The 25,342-nt window shown below is 40.4% G+C and overlaps 2 pseudogenes; both read right to left on the bottom strand.

Annotated features, from left to right (window-relative positions):
* Nucleotides 1-808, bottom strand: LOC147886817 (uncharacterized; annotated as a pseudogene).
* A 2,544-nt stretch (nucleotides 809-3,352) lies between these two features.
* LOC147886816 (uncharacterized) lies at nucleotides 3,353-4,776 on the bottom strand (annotated as a pseudogene).
* Between the last annotated feature and the right edge of the window lie 20,566 nt (nucleotides 4,777-25,342).

Raw genomic sequence — 25,342 nt, 5'->3', positions numbered from 1 at the left:
TTATGTAAACAATTTGATCCTTTTACCTGCAATGAAAACTTTTACTTTGGCCTCATCTAGTTCACATAAGCTATAGGTTGCATTGTCATCCTTTACAACATATAGTCCAAACCATCTTTTGGAGAATTTGAGCATGGTTGTGTGCTAGTTATCAAGGCTACTATCATAAACCAAAACCCAATCACCTTCCTCAATTTCTTTGCTCATGAGTCGATGTCACTTGTCGAAGTAGTCCTTGTTCTTTATCCTCGCATTTTTCAATCGATCTTTTGTAGCTTCAACACCTTCAAGTCTTCTTTCTAGTTTCCTTATGAGTAATGCAAGGAGATCTTCCCTACTATGCCCATCCTGCCAAGGTAGTACATTCCATGTGGGAATTGTTTCTTCTATTGGCATCACTGGGTTTTGACCATGAGCTCTGTAGGCATATAGCCAGTTTTACTAAGCTATGTTTTGTACGATTAGTCCATAAAGCATAAGATAGTAATTTTGGCTATTCACCAAATTTTCCTTCAAAACCCTTGGCCAAAGCTTTGATGATTGGAGGATGCCCTCTTTTGCTCTTTCCATTGCCTTCAAGGTTGTAAGCTGTAGTAAGGGATAGCTTAATTTCTAACTTGGAAAAGAACTTTCTTGCTTCGTCAACATCTAACTCACCTCTGTCTCCAGTGATTTTTCTTACACAATTATAATGGCAAATTACATCATCAAAGAGGAATTTGCAAATAGCTTCTATGGTTTTTGTCCTCAAGGCTTGCCCTTCAACCTGGTTGGTCAAGTCCTCTCATGCAAGAACTAAGTATTTCATCGGCTAGAGTCCTAAGGGCATTGTGAATAGATCCACAACCCATTTGTAGTGCATGACTAGTGGATATGTAGGGTGCAACCCATCAAGGTGTCGTACATTTGAGTACATTTGACAAGTTACACATGACTCTACAAATTGAGATACATCTTTATACATACCCTTCCACCATTATTTTTCTTACAACTTTGAAAAGGTTGCCCACACACCCCTGTGCCTAGCCCATAGACTATCATGAAACTCTTACATGAGCTTCACTCAAATCTCCTTGTTGCATATAATCCTTTGTGGTGTAGTACCCTTTTGTTTATAGGATGCTTCCAAAAGTAACCATCCCTCAAAAAGTACCCATATGCTTTCATATGTATCCTCTTGAACTCTTTCTCAGAGCAGCCCTCCAGTTTTGTTAGAGTACTCAAATAGCTTCCAATAAGAAGCCAATCACCCTCATAAAGCTCTTTCAGGAACAACTCAAGTGAATTAGACATGCAGACATAGTTTTTTTTGACATGAGAGATGGAGTAGAAACTTGTTCCTAGTTCATTAATCATTTATGATTCATCTTCATACCTTGTCCTTGATAACATATCTGCCACTTTATTATCTTTACCTGCAATATGTTTAAACTATGGGTTTAAGGACTTTATAGGCAATCGATCGTAACATAGCAAAATCTAGTGTTGACTTGTAATCATCCCAAGAAGTGGTAGACAATCTGTTTTCACAAGTACACATGCACCAATTAGGTACTCATTTTCATTATTCAAGGCTATAACCATTCCCCATAATTCTCTCTTTATCTATAGCAGATAATTCCTTTGGCAAACACTTAGTATCTTTTCTCCAAATCTTACTACATACATGTGTCCCTATTCATCATCTTGACCTATTGCCATCCAATACCTATAGGACTAGTGTCTACTGTCACAATGATGGCAGGCCTTCCACACTCATAGTTTACATTTCTTAAGGTTGGTGTTCATTGGAGCAACTCCTTAAGCTTTTGCATGGATTTTGTATGTGCATCTCCCCACTTAAACTTTCTAAGTAGTTGGTAAAGAAGATCAACTACATGTGCATAGTGTGGAATCCAAATAACATAAAAGACACATGCACCTAGAAACCTTCTAACCTTAGTGATGCTAGTGCATGTTTCTTTCATTATTTGGATGGCATCTACCTTTTTTGGACAAGGTTTTCTACCATATGGCATGCACATGTGCCCCACAATGAGGACTTCATTGACACCAAACATAGATTTTCTCCTTGATAAGATAAGATTTACTTCCTCCAACCTAGTCAAAATTTTATCACAATCATTTATGTGATTTGCCACAAGCTTGTGGCACCCCTTGAAGTCCAAAGCTTCATCTTTCTTTCCTTCTTCACATCCTTTGATAGGCAAGTCATCAATGAAAGGCATTGTGACACCAACCTAATACATTTTCATTAGGCTCTAATAGCCCAACCACTGAAAGAAGGCATTGCTCACACCAACCTAATACATTTTCACTAAGCTCTAACAGCCCACTCTCTTTCAAGCCTATTTGCATATTATGCACATATTTTCTTTCAAACTTATTCAAATATTCAAGCTTTATAAAACCTATTAATCCATTCCTTGTTACCAAGGAGCTTGTAGAAAAAATTTCACCCATTTTTGGATCAAGCAAAAACCTTTTTCTTTCTGTACCATTGCAATCCTGCTTCACAATGGTACTCAACCAAAATCCATCATCTTGCTTATATGATCATAAAACTCTTTGCTCATTTATGGTAGAGGATGCTCCCTGAGGTTGTCACAATTTATTTCATGGTTCACACAAACCGTGAAAAATTGAACTGCATGCTTGTTGTCTTTGCTTTATATCCTAGCATAGGCTAAACCCTCATTCCATTATCTTTATTTCCATTCAAATTTCCACAATGTAGGGTTGACCAAGGATAAGATGATATGAAGATGTGTCATGTATGAAGAAATTTTGCTCCACTTTTACATCACCTATTGTCACCTTTACACTTGGACATTTGCATTTGTTGTAGAGACTTTTTGACATTAGATTTATTTCAGACCCATGGGAAATCAAGGCAACAAATGGTTCTTAAAGATCAACTACCTTGACTAGTGTCTCTATGGTAGCTCATGCCCAATGACATCTAGACGAGTGAATCCTAGAAATGTTTTGGTCTTCTTTCTCATTATCAATAAACTGCACCTGTCTTACCTTCCCAGAATCTTGGTAGCATGATACCATGCCACCATCACCCTCCTTACCTTGCATCTATATGTCATGTGTCTTTGCGGTGTCACTTTAAAGTTGTGGACAAATAGCCTCTCCAAGTGTTTGCTTCTCTCTCTTGATTATGTTCGATGATCTCTTCATGAAACTCTCACTTCGCTATGCCAAGGACTTTTCCCAAAGTGAATTCAACTTTGCTATTCAAAATCCTCTCATCTAGAACTTTTAGAACTGTAGCAAGCTCAATGTTAGATTGTAGTTTGTAAGTTGGAGCCTTTGGTTTACCTTTCATTGGCTCCTTCTTCTTTCATGTTGTTGTAGACTCCTTCATTGCCACTTCTGGTGAAGGTGCCTTTTGTGTTGGGGGTGCTCGAGGAGGTGTTGCACCACTCCTTATAGGCCTTTTTGATGGCCCTTCATCACCATTTTCATGCTTATGCCTTTCTTTTTCCACAATGGCTTCATGGTTTTGGCAATTCATAATGTAGGCATGCATATATATAGAATCCAGTAGATCACTCCACCATGTCTCTAGATGTATGCAATCACCTATTTCATATAGAATCTCTTTTGTTAGCTTTCCTTTCTTAACTACTTTCATCACATCTGGCCAAAGTTTCCCATGGTGATCACTCATGTCTTCCTCGCTAAGATACTCAATCTTCACTCCATAAGTAGCTCCCTCAATTGGAGAGGTGGAATGGTTAGTTGTCATATCTTTAACTAAGGATTACATTTTCCCTTTCCCAAAGTTAGCTCTCAAAGGTTGACTTGTCTCCCTTAGGTGTATTTTACCATCTTTAAAAAAGGCAACATCTTTTCTCAAAGCATCACTAAAATTATCACAATCTCTTCGTGCATGCTATGTGCTATCACACCAAATACATCTATGGATAAACCCTTCCTTTGATTGTTGTCTTTGTCTAGGAATTGGCCTGGATGGTTGGCCTTTTTCTTCAAGCTTTGCAATTTTTACCTTCAAGTCCTGCATATCCTTCACAAGCTCATCTAGGACTGATTCATTAAATGCAGGAGCCAAAAAGGTAGGGTTTACTATCTTCTTAGAAGTTGAAGAGGAAGGACATCAAGTGTTGACTACCATCTTGTCTCTTCTTCTTTGATGTTTTGCAAGCAGTGAGACAACACCTTCAACTTCGATCAGCAGTCTTCAATCCTTGGTCTACATCTTTGTCCTCTAGGAGTAGCTCCAACTTCTCTTAAAACTCTCTTTACCTATAGCTTGTAAGAAAAGATCTGTTTTCTCCGCATCTACTGTGGATTTTTTGGTCCTTGTTGTGAGTTGTGCATAGCATTGCTCAAATTTTCTAAGTAGCTATGTTATTGAGGACCCTTCCTTTAGCTTGGCTACCCACTCTAGGAATGTCTTTTGGTCACTTTCTCACAGTCTTCCATGAAATATTCTTCCTTTAGAGCTAGTTTGAGTTTCTTCCAATCTCTCACATGCCCATCTTTGATTACCCTCATATGTTCCCTAATCTCTAGCGCTACAACTAGCTCAAAGCTTTGAATCATCTCACGTTTGAGTTTCTTCCAATCTCTCACATGCCCATCTTTGATTACCCTCATATGTTCCCTAATCTCTAGCGCTACAACTAGCTCAAAGCTTTGAATCATCTCACGTTTTGTGACACAATGAAGCTCCATCTCCTTCACATACTCACGTAGGTATTTGGTTACGTCCTTGCCCTCAAATTGGTCTAGCTTGTTCATGTGATTGCTTGAATGGATTTGGTTACCAAAATCTCCCTTCTTTGAGTGGCATGTTGTTGTTGAATATATATTGCAAATGCTTGAAACATTTGCATTGTGTTTGGGTCAAAGTGCATACTATGTTGCTCTTTGCATAATTTGCGCTATCTTCCATCTCAATGGCTTCATAACAAGTGGGTTCTCTGTAATCAATGACTACCCAATAGTATAACTCTAGTTGAAACCACTTTCGGGCATGAGATATATGATTAGATCTCCTCAGCACCTAAATGCTAGATTCTGCTCTCTTCATAGCACTACTAGTGGTAGGTATATCACTAGTAGATTGAGGTGTTTTATATCGAGTATGATTACATCATCGAATGTAACTCTACAATGCTCAACCTCTTTCATTAGCTTTTTATGCATCTTAGACTCATTGAAAACAACTTGTAAGCTATGAATAACTTTGTCAGATTTTGGGTGCCAAAGACAAGATCCCATCTCTTCATCTACACCATTTCCAATGAAGATGCATTTATGTGATTTGGGGACCAACATTCTGTGTAAATCCTTTGGAACACGTGAGAAGACTTCACACCCAAATACACATAATCTGTCCGTAATCTGGCTTCTTACTTGTCCACAAGTACTACAAAATATTATAATTCAATGGCATACTAGGGGATTGATTTATGATATGAATTGTTGTCATAATACCCTCTCCCCAACAACACCATTATAAGCAGGTGTGTAAGGAGAGTACTAAGATCTCTTCTAGTAGCATGTTTGCTATAGAAATTCTTGAACTTCGAGGAAGTATATTGCCTCCATTGTCAATATGCAAAGCCTTAAGCCTTTTGCCTGACTAGTTTTCTACCATAGCAAGAAATTTATGGAATGTAGCAATACCTTTGTCTTTCCTCTTCAAGAGGTAGACCCACACCTTTCTAGTAGATTCATCTATAAGAAATATAGTGCCCCTCCTAGAGACTTATGTGGCATAGGTCCATATAGATCACTATGTACTAAATCTAAAGGATTTTCCAACGTTTATTTAATAACAAAATTTGTCACCCTAGTTTGCTTTCCATAAATGCAGTGCTCCCATAGACAAAAGTCACTACAAGATAGCACATGTAAATATCCCAAACACTGAAGCTGTTTCATTCCTTTCTGACTGATAGGACCAAGCCAGCTGGCATAAACTCAGCACCATTAGTCATGCAAAGCTTCACATCTGTAATTCCACAAACATCAAGCTAATATACATCGCTAAGCTTGATTTAATAATGTATAGGCATAGAATTGGAGAACCACTTCTTATGAGGAGTTGATGGAAGCTTGCAACCTGAGTATATGATCGAATTTTGCACATAATACTCATTAAGGAGCCAATAATGCATCAAAATTTAAATCCGAGGCAAAGATAAAAATGTCTAATGATTGCAGTACATCAAAAGCAAGCTATCAAAAGCAAGCTCTAGGGATGGAGACTCAATGACATTGATCTCTTTGATCTTTACATTGCTCTTTGGAGTGTCAGACTCACAATAGCTTTACCTTTCTCTCTTTTTCATATATGGCCATCTCTCTTTATTTGTCCCTTTCTATAATAGTGATGGCATTCTATGTTTCTCAGATCTCACCGATTGCTCTTGCTACGAGCATTCTTATGATCCTGTGATCTACTATGACTAGGAGCTGTGACCTCTTTGCCTTTTACCACTCCCGCTAGTAGTATAGGCATCACCATGACCATTAGAATGAAGGGATTGACGAAAAATATCTTTCATAAGAAGTTCACTAGTAACATAACCAAAAGACAATCTGCCACTAGCAGGTGCTAAGTTACTAATGGCTGCATAAAATGTGTCCCACAAGGCAAAGAGAAAAGTATGAATATGGCTTTCATTTCATCATTGAAATTAAGTCCTTTATATGTGAGTTGTGAGAATACACTTTTAAACTCATTTAGATGAGCACTGACACTGTTTTCCTCGTGCATATTCAATTTCATGAGCTTTTTCATCAAGAAAAGCTTGTTTGAAGTAGTTTTGCCATTCCATGTTGAACATAAAGACTCCCATAAATCTTTGGTAGTGGTCTTGACCATGATCTCAAAGAGAATGGAGTCACCAAGATGAAAACGGATCATAACCATAGCACGTCCATCAAGGTCTTTCCATTATTCATCTGTGTATGTATTCTCTGTGTGCTCTTTCAATGATGTTGCTAGACCTTTATTGACAAATATATCAATCATTCTCTTCTTTCATATCATAAATTTTGTGCCATCAAACTTTTTGATGCAATAGTCCTCTTTATCCAAAGATCTAGCCATGTTTTACAAGAGGTAAATGCAAGAGAATAAAAGCAATATTTATGGCAAAATTAAAGATCAAAAGTCTCAAAAAAATTAGCTTGAAATCCAAAATATGGCTACCAATAAGAGACTAAAGGACTCATGGAAGAATTTTTGCAGAGTCTTCTTTGCTTTGTGATTGTGTGTGTACCAGACAGTTGCTCCATTTTCTTGCATTAATTTTCTTTGTTTGTAAGTTTGGTTGCAATGGAATCCTCTAGGTTTTTATGTTAGTGTTGTTGGATATTCTAAATATTTTCTCATTTTGGATGATACAGGCTTCTCTTCTTTTTTTTGTGATTTGTTGTTTTGGAAAATCTTTAGAAGGTCAACAATTCAATTGCATCAATTTCTTTGCTGACAACAACTCATTTTTTTATATGTATTCCTCATAACTTCACATGCATTGCTTTTGCCACACTCACATTTGTAGTTTATTTTGTGACTTACAGGATAAAATGAGGTGTATAGGATATTTGAGACATTTTTCACGAGTAAAATGTGCACTCGGAAAGCCTACCAATTATTGTTAACATGGCCTTTTGTCAATTTGCCATTTTGCAATTGATCATGGATGTTACATAATGGGACAATGAAACATTGCAATCAATTGTGGCTATAATACACACACACACACACACACACACACACATATATATAGAGGACATTGTACATACAAAGTGTGAGAGAGAGAGAGGACAATGTACATACAAAGTGTGTGAGAGAGAGAGGATAATGTACATACAAAGTGCTAGAGAGAGAGAGAGAGAGGACATTGTACATCTGTACATACAAAGTGCTAGAGAGAGAATGATTTTGGTGACCCAATTGTGGTGCAGGCTAATGTAGCTAAGAGGGTTTCCATCATGAGGGAGAGATTATGAGTGCAATTAGAGAGATGCTAGATTTCTATCTCTATAAAGATAATGCTAGGTTATCCAAACATGGATGGAGATTTTGAGGTACAGTCATCTTCATTGTTAGGACATGGGTCCTAAGGGCTACAATCCTAGGTCAAGGCGAGCAAGGTGTTTGGGCGGCTAAGAGTCGTGTGAATGATGTGTATGGTAAGGGGATTCTAAAAATGCACCCAAGGGAGACTAATAAGAAGGAGATTGGGTGAAGATTCAAGCATCATTTTCCCTTGCACTCTTAGTGGTATTAAAACCAAGAGGCATGCACCGAAGGGGCTCTCCAAGAATAGCCCAAAGGTTGAGATAACTTTAGAAAGGAGACCTAATTTCCTCTTTTAGATGCAAACTTTCCAATTTGGAAAAACATTTCTTTTCTTGGATGTTGCTCTAGGGTGCATAGAATTGATTGTGGGTGGACTTTTTGGAAGCATCTCTCCTTCTCTTCTGATTTCTCAATTCCCATAGCCATATTTTATGCATGCAAGGTGCAACAAGCAAAAAACAACCCCCTTTCTCTTGCTTTTTGGGTGCTTAGGTTCACATAGAGAGCCCAAGTGGGTGTGTGAACTTCTTAATTGGCCAAAATATCTAATGTTTAGGGATCTTCTTATAGCCAATTACCTGCAAAGTTCTTCTCGGCAAGTTGATGGCAACATTCAAAGCTTTGGATATCAAGATCTTTCTATGTACATCTTGGACCAGTAACCAAAAATTTTGTGTTGCCTACTATAAGATGGGTGAATACAATTGATTTCAAAGATTGTGAAAAAATTTTGGAGTTTGCCTCTTCATCCTCCTCATTTGTGTTTGTGATTACAAATATTCGGAGTCATTCAAGTGCTTGTAGTAGTGATTTTTGTATTTTAAAACATTCTAATTAGTGGTATGACCATATTTGTGTGCCAATTTTGTTGCATGCACTTGTTGTTTATGGTATTAAGGTTGTCTTTTGTTGCTGTCTCACCACAAGAGTAACATCATGCAATCAAGTGTGCCTCCCACTCATATCATTGAGTTTGAAGCCTCTGATTTGATGGTGCCACACACCATCCAACATCTCCCTACATAACTCTCCTCTTGACACCCGAATGTGGATATAAATGGGCGTGTAGATAACCATGGTCTAGTAGACCATGTAGAGTTTAAGAAACTCCAACCCTTGATCATAGAGCTTGTCAACACATCAATGTCCTCACATGTGGCTACATGTGCTATGCCAAAAACTAGCTCTCCTATTTCACCCTTGAGCGATAGTACTCAAGATCTCTTTATGGATCCAACAGGGCTCAATTGATGCAGCTTGACATTCTAATTATAGGGACATTATTTTGAAGTTGAATAGTTTGGATTAATTCCAATAGAGGTTCATAGTTTCTTGCATGGCTTGAATCCTCATCTTCAAAAGGAGGTGGAGAGCTTGACATTCTAATTATAGGGACATTATTTTGAAGTTGAATAGTTTGGATGAATTCCAATAGAGGTTCAGAGTTTCTTGCATGGCTTGAATCCTCATCTTCAAAAGAGGTGGAGAGCAAGGATTCCAAGACTCTTAAGGAATCCACTAGGCATACATTTACGTGGATGAGACTTGTCATAAAAATTGATTTTCATAACTCTTAAAAGTATTTTTCCATCTTAGGTTGGCCACCTAAGAAAAATGGAAATTTACAAGGGTATAAAGAGAAATTAATTTTTAAGAGCTTGTAGCTATCTAGGTTGGGGGACCAAAAGAGATAGTCTAACAAAGAGCTAGGATGAAGACTGAAAAAGCCCAAGGATAATTTAAATCTTCCCCAAAAGGTTTATGGACCTTAGGCTAGGATAAAAGATGGAATTAGCTTCAAAGACCTCCAAAGGTGACTTTGCAAATGATAGCACAAGTGGAAGCTATAGCCTACTGTTAAAAGATGATCATGGCTAAGACGAGCTACTAGTAACGGACAAGGACTTGTGAGAAGCATGCGGAGAGTTGGACAATACTAGGTATGAGATGTATGCTTTGGTAGCAAAATTTCAAGGACAAATGGATAGTTTAAGGACCATCTAATATCTCTATATCTAGGATAAGATGCATGGCATCTTTAATCCAAATGAGAATTAACATTATGCTAGGTGTTTTTGCCATTAGAATGGGTGAGAGGCAAGCATAATTAGTGCTTGACACTGTTTGGGATAAGTCATTATTTCAAATTCCAAGAGGGTATGAGTTTTGAAGACTCTTGCAAGTTCCTAAAGGTATAAGACGTCTAAGGCTTATTAAGGTAAGTTTAATCTCCATAGGAAGCATAAGCCATAAGCCTTTGAATGGAGGCATTTGAACCTACTTAGGACTAATAAAAGTAAGTTCCAAATGGCACTTAACCTTGAAGCCACCCATGCAAGCCAAAAAAAGCATACAAGGTTTATCACACGTATACTTTCTCTGGTACAAAGAGTGGAGTGAAATAGGAACGTTGGAAAAGGAAAGCCAAAGGTAATGCTTTCTAAATGCATGGGCAGCACAATTAGAAAGTGGAAAATTTTCTCTCTCTCTCTCTCTCTCTCTCTCTCTCTCTCTCTCTCTCTCTCTCTCTCTCTCTCTCGTGCTTCATCCACAAATCTAGGAAGTTGTAGCATGCAAACAACCGGTTGATGGATTAGTTCATCCACTAGTGATTAGTGGGGCAATATGCAAGAAAACTTATGGGAGCCAAGGAAGCAAAGGCTTCTTTCTTTCCCTCTCATCGTCACTTGCACTACCAATCAGGAGACTTAGGTATAATTGCATGCAGCAAGACATGGAGTAGATGTTCTGGGAGGAAAGCTGTACATGCAGTTGTAAGGGCTGGAGCTACTCCATCCTCTCGTACAGGTTAGGTGTAACCCAAGCATACATGCAAACTCCCAAGCGTGCGGATTGTACTAGGCATCCGAGTAGGGTCGGTGGGAGAGCAACAAGGAATTGGTGAAGGTAGGAAAATGAGGGGAGGGAAAGCTGCATTATTACTGAGGAGACAGGTGCGGATAGGGGATATACAGAAGTAGAGAAAAATGTAGAATATGCAAAAACAACTCGGGATTACATTCGAATGAAGAGAGAGAGGAAGGCAAAGAACCAATTCTTCCCTTTCTACCTTCTCCTCCCTAGTTCCTCCCCATGAGGTCAACTCCATCCTTCTCACTACCTTCTCTCTACCAATTCCCCTCACCCATATCGCTCAATTGCTCCCTCTCACTCTCATGATCGATTGGGATAAGCAAAAAGGAGGACTATCATCCTCTTGCTTGTTAAAGACACCCAATTAATGAAGCATGGAGTCTTTGCTTGGCTACGACAAGGTGAAGCTGTCCATAGTGATTGGAGAGAGATTCAAAAGTGATCACTTGCTCAAAAGCTTGGTTACAAGGGACATACAAGGAAGCAATTAAAAGGCTATGTCTCTCCTCTCCTTTGCTTTGGTTATGATTCACATGTTGTTTATCTCATGCTTAAATGACCTATGGTCAACTTAGGAATCATGCATGTTAAATTAATCTTTGCATGATTAAATTAATGGCTCTATGCATGGTCAAAAGCATGGATGAGCAATATGCATGAGAAGTTATGATGTATTTGTTGTCAATTTCATGCATGTATCATGAAAGAGCATGGTTATCATCAAGTTAAGATGCATGCATGGTTAATTAGTCACGTACATGATTAATTAATCTCTATGTGTGCTAAAAGGCATGACTAAGTACAAGTGGGAATTGGATGAGAAAGAGTATAGAGGCCTAGACAAAGCCAGATAGACCAAATTCAAGCAAGAAAAAAGATAGCCAAACACATACGCATATGTGTTGGTTTGAGCAATCTGGTAACCAGATCTAAAATCTGACTTGATATCTTGCATATTGACATCAAACCTAGGCTACACACAAAAATTGGGCCAGGTATCACACCTAGAGACTGTCAAACCGGCTAGGCAGACATCAGTATTTACACAAAAATAGCAAATAGACTTAGAAAAACTAAAAATTGCCAGAAGACACAGATGAGACTTTGAATTGACTAGCTTAGATGCACATGCTCATGTGTCCAAAGTGGCAAAAACACTTACTTTGAAAGATTCCATATTTTGAGTCCAAAGCTTTCAAATCAAGTACTTTGACTAACCTTGAGTTGTTGTAGGGCAAGAAAGTTAAGTAAAAAGGTATATTCAAGGTATGTATACTCTCTGAATTGCCTTTCTGTAAAAAAATACCCTTTCAAAACACATACGCGTATGTGTTCTGGAGGCCAAATTTTTCAAGAATTTTGATCAAACTCATGAGTGTTGATAGGCTAGGGATTGCTATGCTTGTCTAGCATAGGAACACTCATAATTGATCACACTTTATCAAGTTCAGAAGCAAGTTAGTACTTGAGTTCAAAGTGAGCATAACTTTGGAATTTTGGGTGACTACTGCCCATCCATTTGAGACCAAAACTTGTGTACCTCTCCCACAGACCTTAGGGACTAGTAGGAAACTTTTCAAACTCAAAAAACTTGAAAAAATAGCCACATCAAACACATAGGCGCACATGTTTGATGTGACCATTTTTCAAAAATTTTTGAACTATTGAGGTTTCAGTGTGTGCAGGGCATCACTACAAGTTGTTTGGACCTATTGGACACTCAAAAAACCACAATTAGACTGAGACCTAGTGTACCAAAATTTGAATTTTGGTAGGTTGAATAGAGACCAAATTGATTGAAATTGGGTGGGTGTCTTGCTTGAAGCTAGGGTGAGAGCCTTGCATATTCAGATTGTCAAAATCCCAAAAAAACAGGGACCCCAAACACATACGCGTACGTGTTTGGGGAGAGAAATTTTCACTCAAATTTTGACCCTAAAGTCTCCAGAGCATTAGCTAGGTATCATAGGCCTAGTTTGACCACTTAGAGCCAAATTATATCAATTCAAGTGACCTTGGGGTCAATTTTTCTATATTGCCAAGTGAACTTAAATTGGATAGTTGACACTTGAGATCTTGACCAAATAGCTTGAAACTTTGGGAGGCCATCTTGGGGATCATAGAAAAGCATGCTGGCTACTCAAAGTTGAAAAAAGTCTGAAAATTCTCAGACCCAAATACATACGCATATGTGCTGTCGTGTATGTGTTTGGGCTGCTCATTTTTGACATTTTTTTTTGAGATTGGAAGCTTCTAGCACCTGTACCTACACTAGTTAAAGTCTTTTGGCCACTCAAATCCAGTTTAGCCCAATTCCTTGGGTGTTTAGATCAATTTTTTTAAGTCAGCCAGCTAACTTCAAATTTGAGTTTGACACTTGAAAGGTGACATTTAGTGAATGAAAACTAGTATTAGTCACTTACTACCTGTACACTAGGACTTAGTGAGATTAGTTTGTCAAAAAAGCAAAATTTTTAAGCAAGCAAACACATATGCGTATGTGTCTTACTTGCTAATTGAGGCTTAATTTTTGGCATACTAAGCTTATTAGGCTGTCTTTGGCTCATAGAGAAAGTGTGAGTGATTGAACTCTACCTTTCATCCACCAAAAGTGAGGGATAATGAGTGATGAGTCAATGCGTTACACTTGATAATCTTTGACTAGAGCTCATCCACCACTGGTCATCAATTGGAGCATCTCTACTGTCAAAATCTCTATCCAAGATTCAAGGAAAAGTGCTCTTACCACTTTGAAATCAAGGAGTTAATGATATACAGATACTTGGAAGAACCTGTCAATGTGCTCCAGTGACTAAACTTGATAAGTCAAAGTGAAGCCGACCACATGACTATCTCTCACTAGGTGTTTGTAAGCAAAGACCAATACGCAATCCAAGTGGATTCCCAAATCAAGGTCTCGAGAGATCACAGTGTGCAAGGGTGGCTTAGACGGAAAATTATCTAAGTCTTAGTCCCTAGATTTTATGCAAGATTGCTAATTGGACTTAACTTGGTGCTCATTTATACTTAGAGCTTGTTTTTGCTATGCTTAAGTGTTTAAAGGCTTTGAAAGAGTCATTGATGAGTATATAGACTGAAGTTTATTGTTGATTTGATGCTTAGGATAAGCATTTGTGGTGAGCAGAAGATACAGTGAATAGCTCCCAGAGGATTCCTAAGGTAAAACTTTAAGTTCCATAGTGTATTTCAAGTTTAATTCTTGATGTAGTTGAATGTATTTGAGATCAGGAAGGTGATTTAAGTGGGTGAGAGAGACCAGAGTGTCAAGTCAAGCGAGGAGAGTATCACACGGTCCTTTCACGCCCTAGAAACTATAGTAGAAGAGGAATATTCCTCTAACTCAACCTCGACCATGTCTTTTGATGCAAGAACACCCGTTGCTGAATTCTCACCAGCATTCAACATGTGGCTAGCCTTTGTCAAGACCAACGACCTAGGAGCCCAGTTATACAAGGATCCCATGAATAGATGGGTAGTTAAAGTGGAGGACATGCTCTCTGCGTTTGAGGAGTCTCCATGGGTTAACTATCAGGGAGACATGTATATGGGGTAGAACGGGGAGCGTTATATGGTCATAACATTTGGTCATAATTGAACCAGATCGGGTAGACAAGTGGGGATAAAAGGTTACAGAGAAGGCAGATGAGCCTCCTTATGAGGACTCAGAGGCATTTAGACTTATTAATACTATTTTAGTCACCCACGTGAGGATTGATGATTCTCACATAGCTGTGTATACACGAGAAAGTGATGATTAGAAGATCTGTTACTTCACTAGAGATCCTAACCCGATCACTGTACTCAAAACTAAAAAGTTATATATTTATCTTGAGACTGCTAATGTTATGAAATTATTACCTATGTTTCTAGATACATACAGAGTTAAGTACAAACCAATGAGTCCACAGGATGGTTCAGGGACTAACCTGGCAGGGTCTACCCATTCCAGAGTTAGCTCCAGGATCCACCTCTTCTATGAGTATGGGAGTTGAAAGTCCTCATAGGACAGAAGCTAGAGAGGAATCATCTATGCCTGGACAATAGCCTATAGGACTTGGAACCACATCGGAAAGACCTGAAATATCTACCAGTAGACCACTGCCTAGTGTACCACTGCTTTATGATGAGAAGAAGAATTCAACTTCAGAAGCGGATAGAAAGAGGCTACTAGCACTTGGGTTGCATCCAAAGGTCTCAACATCAAAACCCAACCCTTCTGTGAAGCTCGTTGGAGCAGAAAGCGATGCTGATATTCTCTTTTCAAGTAGATCTTATAGAGAGAATATGAAAGTAAGACCAGCTGATTTTTAAAAGTGGTAAAGAAGTTTAGCGGCTTAGGAGATCCCTACGATCACCTCGCTAGCTTCAACCAAATTGTAAGAGCCGAACATGTATAGGATTTACACACGAAGATAGAAGGGTTCGGTTTGACCCTCGAGGGACGTGCTCTCTCTTGGTTTCAAACTCTAGATACGAAAGATTATGAAACGATGGGAGATTTGGCTAAAGCATTTGTGGCAGCCTTCTCCAAGACTGGGTTGAAACATGATGTGCTATCGCAGATCCATGGTTTCACTCAAAAATCGGATGAAGCGGTGCGAGACGTGGCTAATCGACTTAGGTAGTATCTAGCAAGATGTCCTGATAAAGAGATGCCTAGTCAGGAATGCCTAGTTTTCATTTTCCTAGAGAGACTATCTAATAAAGACCTACACGAAGCATTATACATGAAACACTACAAGAATTTGAATCAGTATATCTATGATGCCATTGATTATGATGATAATTATAGTCGGGAGAAGAAAAATGAGGACACGAACTCGCAAGCTAATGCAAGTACTAGCTCCGTAACTAACCAAGTAGAAAGATCACAAAAGAGTGATGGAAAAGCTCCAACATTAGTTTGGTTTGCCAAAAGCTATAGAACCTAGACAAGGGGATAGGCTTGGACAAGGACCTTATGTTACATTACCTGACGGTTGTCCAACCATCTGGTGTGAATTTGATCGTAAGTGGGGCAACCATTTCACAGAGAAGTGCTACAATGGATTAAGATTTGTTAGGAACCAACAAATGGTACGAGGCATGCAAAACTATGCACCTGCAGAGTCGCTCATAGATAGGCCAATGCCTTTGTTAGGACCCCAACCTCCATTACCTAATGCCGCTCCTGTTAAGCTTATAGACTTGGAAGATCCCATGATGAGTGACGAAAGGGCAATAGTTTCTATAGAGCCGTATAGTACGGAAGCCTCGACTTCCTATGGTCAAGTAGAGGATAATCAAGAGTGGGCACAAAGCGTCCCTATGACACAAAGTGCTCTGATGACTATGTCTGAAGGTAGGGTTAATATGGACATCAATACATTGTTGTTCATAGCTAACCAAGCTAAGTGGCCGGCAGCCCAAGGTCCTAAATGTCCAGCCAATTTTCCGATGGGTCCTTGCTATAACTGCCAAGGAAAACACCTGATTAAGGACTGCCCACATCCTAGGCAGCCTAGACAAGCTCAAGCGCTACCACCAGCTCTACCAGTCTTGACCAGTGTGGCATTAAGCACGTAGTGCCTGATTGTCCACATAATCCAGATAGTAAGGGAAAGGCCACCCTAACCTACGTTGAAACGGTTCCATCTAGTGGAAATGAAAGTGAGGGGGTCAAGTCCTTAAATGTAGTTACTAGAGCTCAGCTTAGAAAAGATGCTGCTCAGTAAACTGATGGGGAAGGGAAGTCCGAAAGATCTTCACCTAAAGCGCATAGGCAGAGGAGACAAGCTACCAAAAAGAGAAAAGAGGAGTTAGCCAAGAAGCAACCGAAATTCGAACCAGGACAAAGTGCACCTGAGGGAGGATCTGTGTTGGCTTAAAAAGTAGTCGAACCTCTGAAAGCCATGCTTGATGTGTACGAGGCTAGACTCAAACCTAATCAGACAAACCAGGAGCATTATAGGGAGTATCTTGATCCTGAGATCGAGACCAAAAGGCTAGAGATCTTCAAGCAGATGATCGAGGGAACGCAGGCTCTCTTAGAAAAGCAGATAGACAAACATAGGTCGATAGAGGACCATATCAAACTATGGGTGGATCAAAGACAGGTGTCTAGTGGACTAGATAACCTTGTCATCCCCAATACTACTGATACAGAGCGTCCACAAAAGAGAAACAAGCATAGAAAACGAATGAGTAGAGCTCATAAATGAGTAGAGCCAGTTCCATCCATGGATCAACAAAATGTTGAGTCCAATCAAGCGGTTCATGAGAGTATACCTATTGAAACAGAGAATAAGTGGATGAGGATGTTATGGCAGGAGATTAAGGAGGCTAATGCCAAGCGAGAGGATAAGGGTGAAAAACCAATTATTGAGCTAGATTTGGATCGGCCGCAGGTTGATTTAGATGTAGCTTCGCGGTATAACGAACAGGAACCATCCTCTAAACCCGATAAGAAAGCCTCTACATTAGATGAGTTATCTTCTTTTATAGGAGATGATGTAGATAGTTTAGACCAAATTAGGAAGGTACCTACGTAATACAAGCCTAGCGTAGCAATATTAGACTCAGCAAATTTACAGGCTTTGTTGTCTGCATGTATTAAAGTCACCCTGTCGCTAGCAGAAATACTTAAAGTAAAGCCAAACTTGTGGCTAGAGGTAGTTAAAGGACTATGAAAAATGGGTGTAGACTTGCCGTCTATGAATGACAATAAGGATGCACATCATAGAGCCAAACCTAGAACGCAGTGTGAACCCATCCCGATCAACAAAATAGGTAATTACTGTGAAGGGGATGATGGCAACACCACTTTACCGATAGAATACAACTAAGTACAACGATTGGCGATATTAGATAGTGGTGCGGGCATAGCCATAGCTACCAAACAAATTTGGGAAGCTTGGGGAAAGCCAGCACTTAGAAAAACTAGAATGAAACTTCAGCTTGCTGATGGATTCATGGAATCTTCTCTCGGCTTGCTAGAAAAAGTCATAGTGACATCTTGTGGTATTGACTATGAGCACACCTTTGCGGTTGTGGATTTTGGGAAGAAGCCGAACTATGACCGCATCAACACTCCCCCCCTCCTAAGCCATGTCGTCCCTGACATGGACGCGTCGGTGGTGTTGGCAATGTTGCATAGTATCGAGGCCGGCTATATACTTGTGAAAATTGTCTTTGTCATCTCTGGAATAGAGAGTAGGTCAAAAGGATGAGCCCGCTCCATTGCACTATAGCTTATAAATCTGGCTCGTAAGTCTTCTACTTCATGACCAAAAATTTTGCTGTTGAAAGTGAAACTGTATCAGGTGGTTGTTGTTGACTAAGATTATATACTAAGCCTTTGTTGCCCTCCAAAAAGGAATACCAGGGCATATCTGTTAGCCACAAATCTTTGTAAAAGGTGATACAGGCTCCCAACATCTTGCATATCTTTCGAAGCATTTGGACTGACAAGTCCGAGATACCTGTACACCATTGGGTTGTATCCTCCAGTGTCTTTATCATGTATTCTTCAGTCGACTCTGCTCCCCGTTGTGGTGCCAGCATTGCTGGGTAGTTGAGCCACGTGGGGTGACTCTTCAAAATCTCCTCATGGTCTTGCTAGGACCGCACCCTCTGTACTGGACAAAAGGTAATATCCTCTTGGATATGCACTGGAGCTTGGAGGTAATGGTATCTATTTTGTGGATGTTTAGCTAGCCATGAGGTCCTCCATCGGGGCTAACGAGGTTGTGGATCTGTTTCCAACAACATTCTCTCGTGGATGGTTGCCCTGCTTCTGAGAAGCTCATATTTCATCAAGGGCAATGGGAGGTGCCAGCTGTACCACATCTCATTGATCTGGGAGGGTCGCAGCATAGTAGCATTTACAGAGTGTAACACGCTAATCTCCCAGTCAAGAGCTTTTTGCCAATGGCCTTCTAGTTGTGCATCCCTATATTTTTAGTTCCTCCATGGCTACAGTTTTCAGCTTCTCTAACCCGGCATTGATGGCTTCCCCCATATTGGTTTTTTCCTTGGATGGTTGGCTTTTACTTTTAGATGCTGTTGCAGGTTGTGGTGGAGCTGGAGCTAAAACTGGCACTGATTCTTGTCTTTCCAAGATAGAAGCAGGAGGCATTGGATGAGGCTCACCCTGTCCCATATCCTCGTCATCATCAGGCTATTGATCATTCTATGGTGACAAGGATGACCGGCAATTCAGCAACTACTGCTGAAGCTCCTCGATTTGCTTCTTTAAATCTTTGTTCTGCTGTGTTAGCTCCTCTTCTCGAACTATGCCTGTTGCCATATCATTCTACCTCATTCGCATCTCTACTTTCAATGCCATTTCCAATTCTTTAACTTTTTTGTCTTGGTTTGCCAGCTGAACTTGTAGAGAGAAGAGATGGAGCTTGGGTCATTTTAGGCGAGGCCTTGATCGTCTCAATCATTTTTAGCTAGGAGGCGATGGTATCATTTTTCATTTCTATTTCAGCCTCAGTAACTTTGATTTGTTCTTCTAGTTCTTCTAGATGTGAGGTGAGGCCTTGGACCACCATGTCCATTGATGCCATCTGTCTTGATCAGCTCTCTTTAGCTGAAGGGTTGTTTCTAACTCCATCTGCAATCTTGTGATAGTTTCCTTCAAGCATTTAATTTCCTCATTTGCTTGGCCTTGAGCTGCCTCATTATCATATATTGCCTTTTGGTAGGCACGGTTCAGCTCCATGGATTGTTGTAAGTGGGCCTCCAGCTCATGGTACCCTTGGACCTTCATTCGGGCTTTGGACAACATCTGGTGGGAAAGAGCCTTGATTTGTTCTTCAATGCCTTGCATGTCCTCCCACCCAGGTTCCTTTATTTCACTTGTACCAACTTGAACCTGCTGCTTCGGTACCTTCATGGCTTCCTCTTTCTTTTTTTCAGCTTGTTTCTGTTCTTGTGGTGCTTGTTCGGTATTTTCCTTAGTCTCTTTGGAATCACTTTCTCTAGTTCCTATTGCAGTGACCTCTTCCATCGCAATGGATTTTTTGACGTCATCTTTGACCTCCTTTTCTATTTCCTTCTCCCCATCTTCTCTTGGTAGTGGTTGTTCCCTCGGCAAATTCTTCTCCATTGATGTTTCTTTTTCTCTTTCCACCTCTTGTTGCATGGGTTGAGGCACTTGAGATTTTGCATTTTGTGGGGTTTCACCTTGAGGTGTGGGAGACGGAGGTGTCTTGAGTCTTTGAAAGGGGTGGAAGTGTGGACATCGATTCATCGTCAGATAGTGGCAGTGGACCGGGTCTGACTTTTCTTAATGGCACACTTTCTTCTTCAGAAGAAGACACTGGAGGGCTTATAGGTATTGAGTACTTTTTCTTTAATCCCTCTATTTCTTCAGCAGAGTCATAGTATGGGTGTGTCTCCTCATAGTCAGGATCTCTAGGAGGCATTGGAGGAAGTTCAAAGGGTTCCATTTGTCTTCCAAATCTCCCTTCTCTACCCTCTGCTTTTTGAACTCATCCTCCATGCGTTTGGATCTCACTTCCTTCTGAACCTTTTCTTTCCTTCTCATTTAAGCTGCACTCATGGGATTCTTCCCCTTTTTATCCATGGCCTCCTGGGCTTTCTTCAATTCTTCCTCTCTAGCTCCTGCTGCTATTTTCTTTTGCTTATAAAACGAGGAGTTTGTTGCATAGTCGGGCCCTCCATTTCTTCTTTTCCTTCCAGCCATACCATTTGCGAAGTTGCTTCTGTCAGCTTGGCCTATAGCTTGATAGGCTATTCTTGTCAAGGTTTCAACAGCTGCAAGATAAGTGATGGGCATATGCCTTTTCTTCCTTGTGAGAAGCTCCAAGATATGTTCAGCATGATCGAGGGAGACTGGCAATTGCATCACCGAGGCCCATGAGAAGCTCCAAGATATGTTCAGCATAATCGAGGGAGACTGGCAATTGCATCACCGAGGCCCATGAAAAGTTTATAGCCACTGTGTGGTTTGGGGTTGTGAAGCGGGATGGTCTCTTCTCTTCAAACATAAAAAAACTACATGAACATCTTGGTAGCAGGCAAGACGACACTTTGGTCAGTCATGTGTTCAAAGGTAGCAGCTGGTCCCTTCTTCTTGAATACCTCTTTAATATTCTTTGTTTCATGGAAGGAATGCCCTTTGTCTGAGAGCTTCAATGCCTGAGCAATTATTTCTTTCGTAATCAATACTTGAATTTTGCCTACCGGATCTTCAGGACAATGTGCCAGAGTTGTGATTTCTGCAGTCCCATCCTTTTTTATAGATTCATACAACTCATGTGCTCTACAAATATCAATCCCACATGGAGGAAGTTTAAAGAACTTGTGAAGCCCCACCACTTTGAGCTGGTCTTTGATGTGTGTTTGGTCCAGAAGTCTGTACACTTCCACTAGCACCAAGGGCAATGTGACCTTGTTGTTATCTTCATCTCTGTAGACTCTTTCATATATAGCGGTGCTGCATTCTTGAAGCTCTTCCTTCTCAAAATATGAGCTTGATTCTCTCACTAAATCCTTGAGAAGCATGTAGGGCAGCAAGTGCTCCAATTTCTTCTTTTGGCTCCACTTATGCCATGGGAGTTCGAAGGCTTCCATTGATCCTATAATCATTTGAGAAGATGATCATTAGTATTGATCAATGAATTTTACATTTATTTAGTCAGATAAACCATGCAAAATATTTACACATGCAAAAACTCATAAAAATGCACCATCAGGAGGAAATCGCGATTCTCTCCTAACTTATTATCTGGATATCATTTCTTGGTTTTGACCATACATTTCACTTAATGCCATCAATGTAAGCTTCTGAACCAGATTTCAAAGAATTTGGATTTTCTAGGTTGCATTTTGATGAGAATCGCGATTCTCTCTTATTTCTCTATGGTTTTACCCAAATGTCACCAAACTTTACTAGGGAGCTGTCCATACCCTGTATAGCCACCTTCAATGAAAAAACTTTTCATATGCTCTGTCTGGATATGAGTTTGATGGAAATCGTGATTCTCTGCTAAGTCTCCTTTATTGAGCTTCAAATGGCACAAAACTTGGCTGGCATGTTGATCTTAGTACCCTAGTCTCACAGATATCTTTAGACTCTGACTTAAGTATCACTTTGATACATAAGTAAATATTAGCAGTAAAAGACGTGGACTCTGTGGTTTTTGGGGTCTCCACTTGGCCAAACTTCATAAAGCCTGATATTTGGCTTCTCCTTATGGTGTTTATACCAACTGACTTGAAAAATCTACACCTGGGTTTGTATGTGGAATAAAAAAAGTGAGAATCGTGATTCTCTCATTTTTCTTAGTATTTGGTATCAGCTATTGACCATACTTTAGCCACATGTTTATTATGACTTTCTAAGCATACTAATATCTCTGGTTGCAAGTTTCCATCACTGAAAGTAGAAGGCAATTTTTTCCCTTTTTCTCATGTATTGACTTTCACTTTGGGGTACCTGTGATTGGGATATCCACTTGAAACTTGATATTTATGCTAATGAAAGCTTGAATATACAAGTTGTCAAATTAGATTGAGCTTTAAGCTGTCCAAACTATCTGTAAGAATCGCAATTCTTACCAATCTTCCTGGTTTTTTATCCAACTTGTGATTTGACTCGGTGGATAGCTCCAGCTGGTCTTTATGAGCACATTGATATGTTTGATTCCCACTTTGCATTCACTTGGAGTACCCTGGCCATTTATTCATGTCTCCAACTGTCCAGTTCTCATAGGTAGGAAAGTGATATCCCAGCCAACTTTTGGAGATGGTATATTCTAGGTGCGAATATACAAATTATCAAGTTGGATTTTGGCCAGCACCTATTTAAGTGGATAAAAAGAGAGAATCGCGATTCTCTCTGACAGAGACTCTTTGGGAATTTTCTACCACTGTTGAGCATAAGCACTGTTCCTGGGTATTGTCTTGAGTCTTCTTGCCAACTTTCATAAGATTTGGAGGTTTATGGGTTGGCCTAGGACCATTTGTCGTTTTTCTGATATCTGCACTTAGCCTTTACTGAAGGTCTACTGGTCCATCCTCAGTGAAACTTGGTGGGTAGCTTCATATAGATCTATATAAATTATTTGTGTGGTCGAAATTGGGTTGGGACATTTCCTAGATAGATTTTGGAGGAAATCGCGATTTCCTACTTACTATGCAAAAAATAACTTAAACTTGCACATGCAAACAATCACATAATTTAAATAAACATAAATTTCTTGGTTTGCCCTTGGTTGAATCCTTGGATGGATGTGTGCAACGATTTTCACTCTTCAGGAAGCCTGTCTTGCTTATAACCTTCTGTTAAACTTAGCATTCTCAAATATGAGTAGCCACATTGTTCAATCGCTTGTAGATGAGGTCTCTCCTTCATTTTGGTGGCCATTGATCAAGCTTTGCAGGCATTAGGCCAAGGTGACTATATGCAGGCCATGTGGTAGGATTGAGCTTTCTGCGTGATTTGGTGGCTTCCTGCTTGAAGGACATGATGATTAAGATGTCATGAGGCTATGCCTGAGACCTGGTTGGATTGTTCTGGGGCTATGGGGAGAGAATCGTGATTCTTTGTTTCTACCCCTTTTCCTGATGTCTGGCCCCATGTAGGTAGCATAGGCTTGTTGCCTGAGCCTGGGGTAAGTCGCCATTTGATTTTTGTAGGCTTTTGTTGGGCAGTTTGGTCGTAGGGGATCCTAACCTAGGTTTGGGTCCCGCACTCTGTTCGCTCTACCCAGTCCCCCATTTTCCACTCTGAAACTTTAGAAACTTAAAATTACAGGTGTACATCCTACCTCTCATCATGTGTGTGAGTCGGTGAAGTGTGGAAGTCATTGGAGGTCGCTAAATTCTGGTCGCAGTAGGTCGCCTAGACTCTCTGTTAGGTGGGAACAAGGGCAAAGGGACTAAGGCCAAAGAAACTAAGGCAGTTAGTCCAAGATCAAGAAATAAGAGGTAACAACCTTAGCCGATGGTTGGGGAGATACAAGAAGCTTGGGACTAAGGGGCAGAGGTGAACGAGCAGGAGACGAGCGAGCAGGCATGGCGACAGCATAGAGTGTGTGTCTGTGTGTGTAAAGGGCTACCCCTGGTGCCCTCCTTGTAGTTTCTATAGCTTCATCAATGGGAATCTTGGTGTGTGTTTCTCTGTGTGTCTCTCTTTCTCTTGCTTCTGCACTCGTCTGCATCTGGCATAGCCAAGGGCTATTGCCAAGGTTGGCTAACCCAAGTGCTGTACTTAGGCTCTTTTAATTTGTCAACATTGGCGATCCTGCTGGGAAAGCTCTTGAAGAAGAGTCCCGACTATGGTGGACACTGCAGAGAGAGAGAGAGAGAGAGAGAGAGAGAGAACAAGTCATTCATTCTGTGGCAATGTGAGAGCAACAGGACATGTTGAAGGAGCTCATGAGCTTGACGCTGTGTTGTATGGCCCTGTCTCTCGTGCTTACACCCAGCTTGTCTCCTCTGGCCCTCGCTGATCATGGTGAGCTCAAAGGCGGAAACATCATTTCCCCTCATAAGCCTTGCATCCCTCGCAAGCTTTCGGAACTTGGAGTAGCTGGCAATAGTGGCTGGTCTAGTGGCTCAAGCAGTGGCTCTTCGGGTAGAGACTACACCATTTGCTGCTAAGTACCCCACCATCAATTGGGCCAGAATACTTTCTTAAAGGTCCACCTGATGCAGAAAGAAGACCTGAAGTGATGGGTCAAGATGTGATGAGACCCGTAGCTGGGAGATTAGGTGTTAATGGACCTGAATTTTGCCTATGAAGAGGGCCAAAGGTCTTTGTTATTGTAGTGTTTTGATGCATATTTGTGGTAGTTGGATCACCATTCTTTGAAAGAGGACCTGAATTAGAGTTCTGTCTAACTCCCATGGAAGCTTGAGGGGCAACTAGGTTACCTGAGAGGGATCCACAGTTTGAAGAAACTCCATCTATTCCAGTAATATGCCTGCCAGCATCTGCATGTGAGCAGATGTTGATAATATGTGAGCCATTCTCCTATGATGGAGAGGCTGGTCTCTCACCCCATTCTCTTCCTTGGAGGAGGACGCGTTGCAACCTTCGACCTGGATTGCTTTGTTCCCATGTTCTGCCTCATTCTTTCTCCTTCTCCTTTCTTGGTCTACTTCAACGTTAGAGGGGTGCAATTGTCTTGCCTGTAGCAACAAACATTCTCAGAGCTTATTGCAGAATTTCATGGACAAGCTGCACAGCAGGAACCATGGAGTAAACCCTTCCTTTAAGCCCTGGAACTTAAGTGAATGAGGATATCCCTATTGAGAATAATCGGTCTACACAACTTCAGTAATCTATTGAATCAGACACTATGTGAAGGAGCTTATGGTACTGGAATTACAACACGTTTGATTTCTACAAGC

This window comes from Dipteris shenzhenensis, chromosome 24 (genome assembly GCF_047967505.1).
Source record: "Dipteris shenzhenensis isolate YYH24624 ecotype China chromosome 24, Dip_SZ_1.0, whole genome shotgun sequence".
Classification (NCBI taxonomy): Eukaryota; Viridiplantae; Streptophyta; class Polypodiopsida; order Gleicheniales; family Dipteridaceae; genus Dipteris; species Dipteris shenzhenensis.
This window is presented reverse-complemented; position numbering and strand designations above follow the sequence as displayed.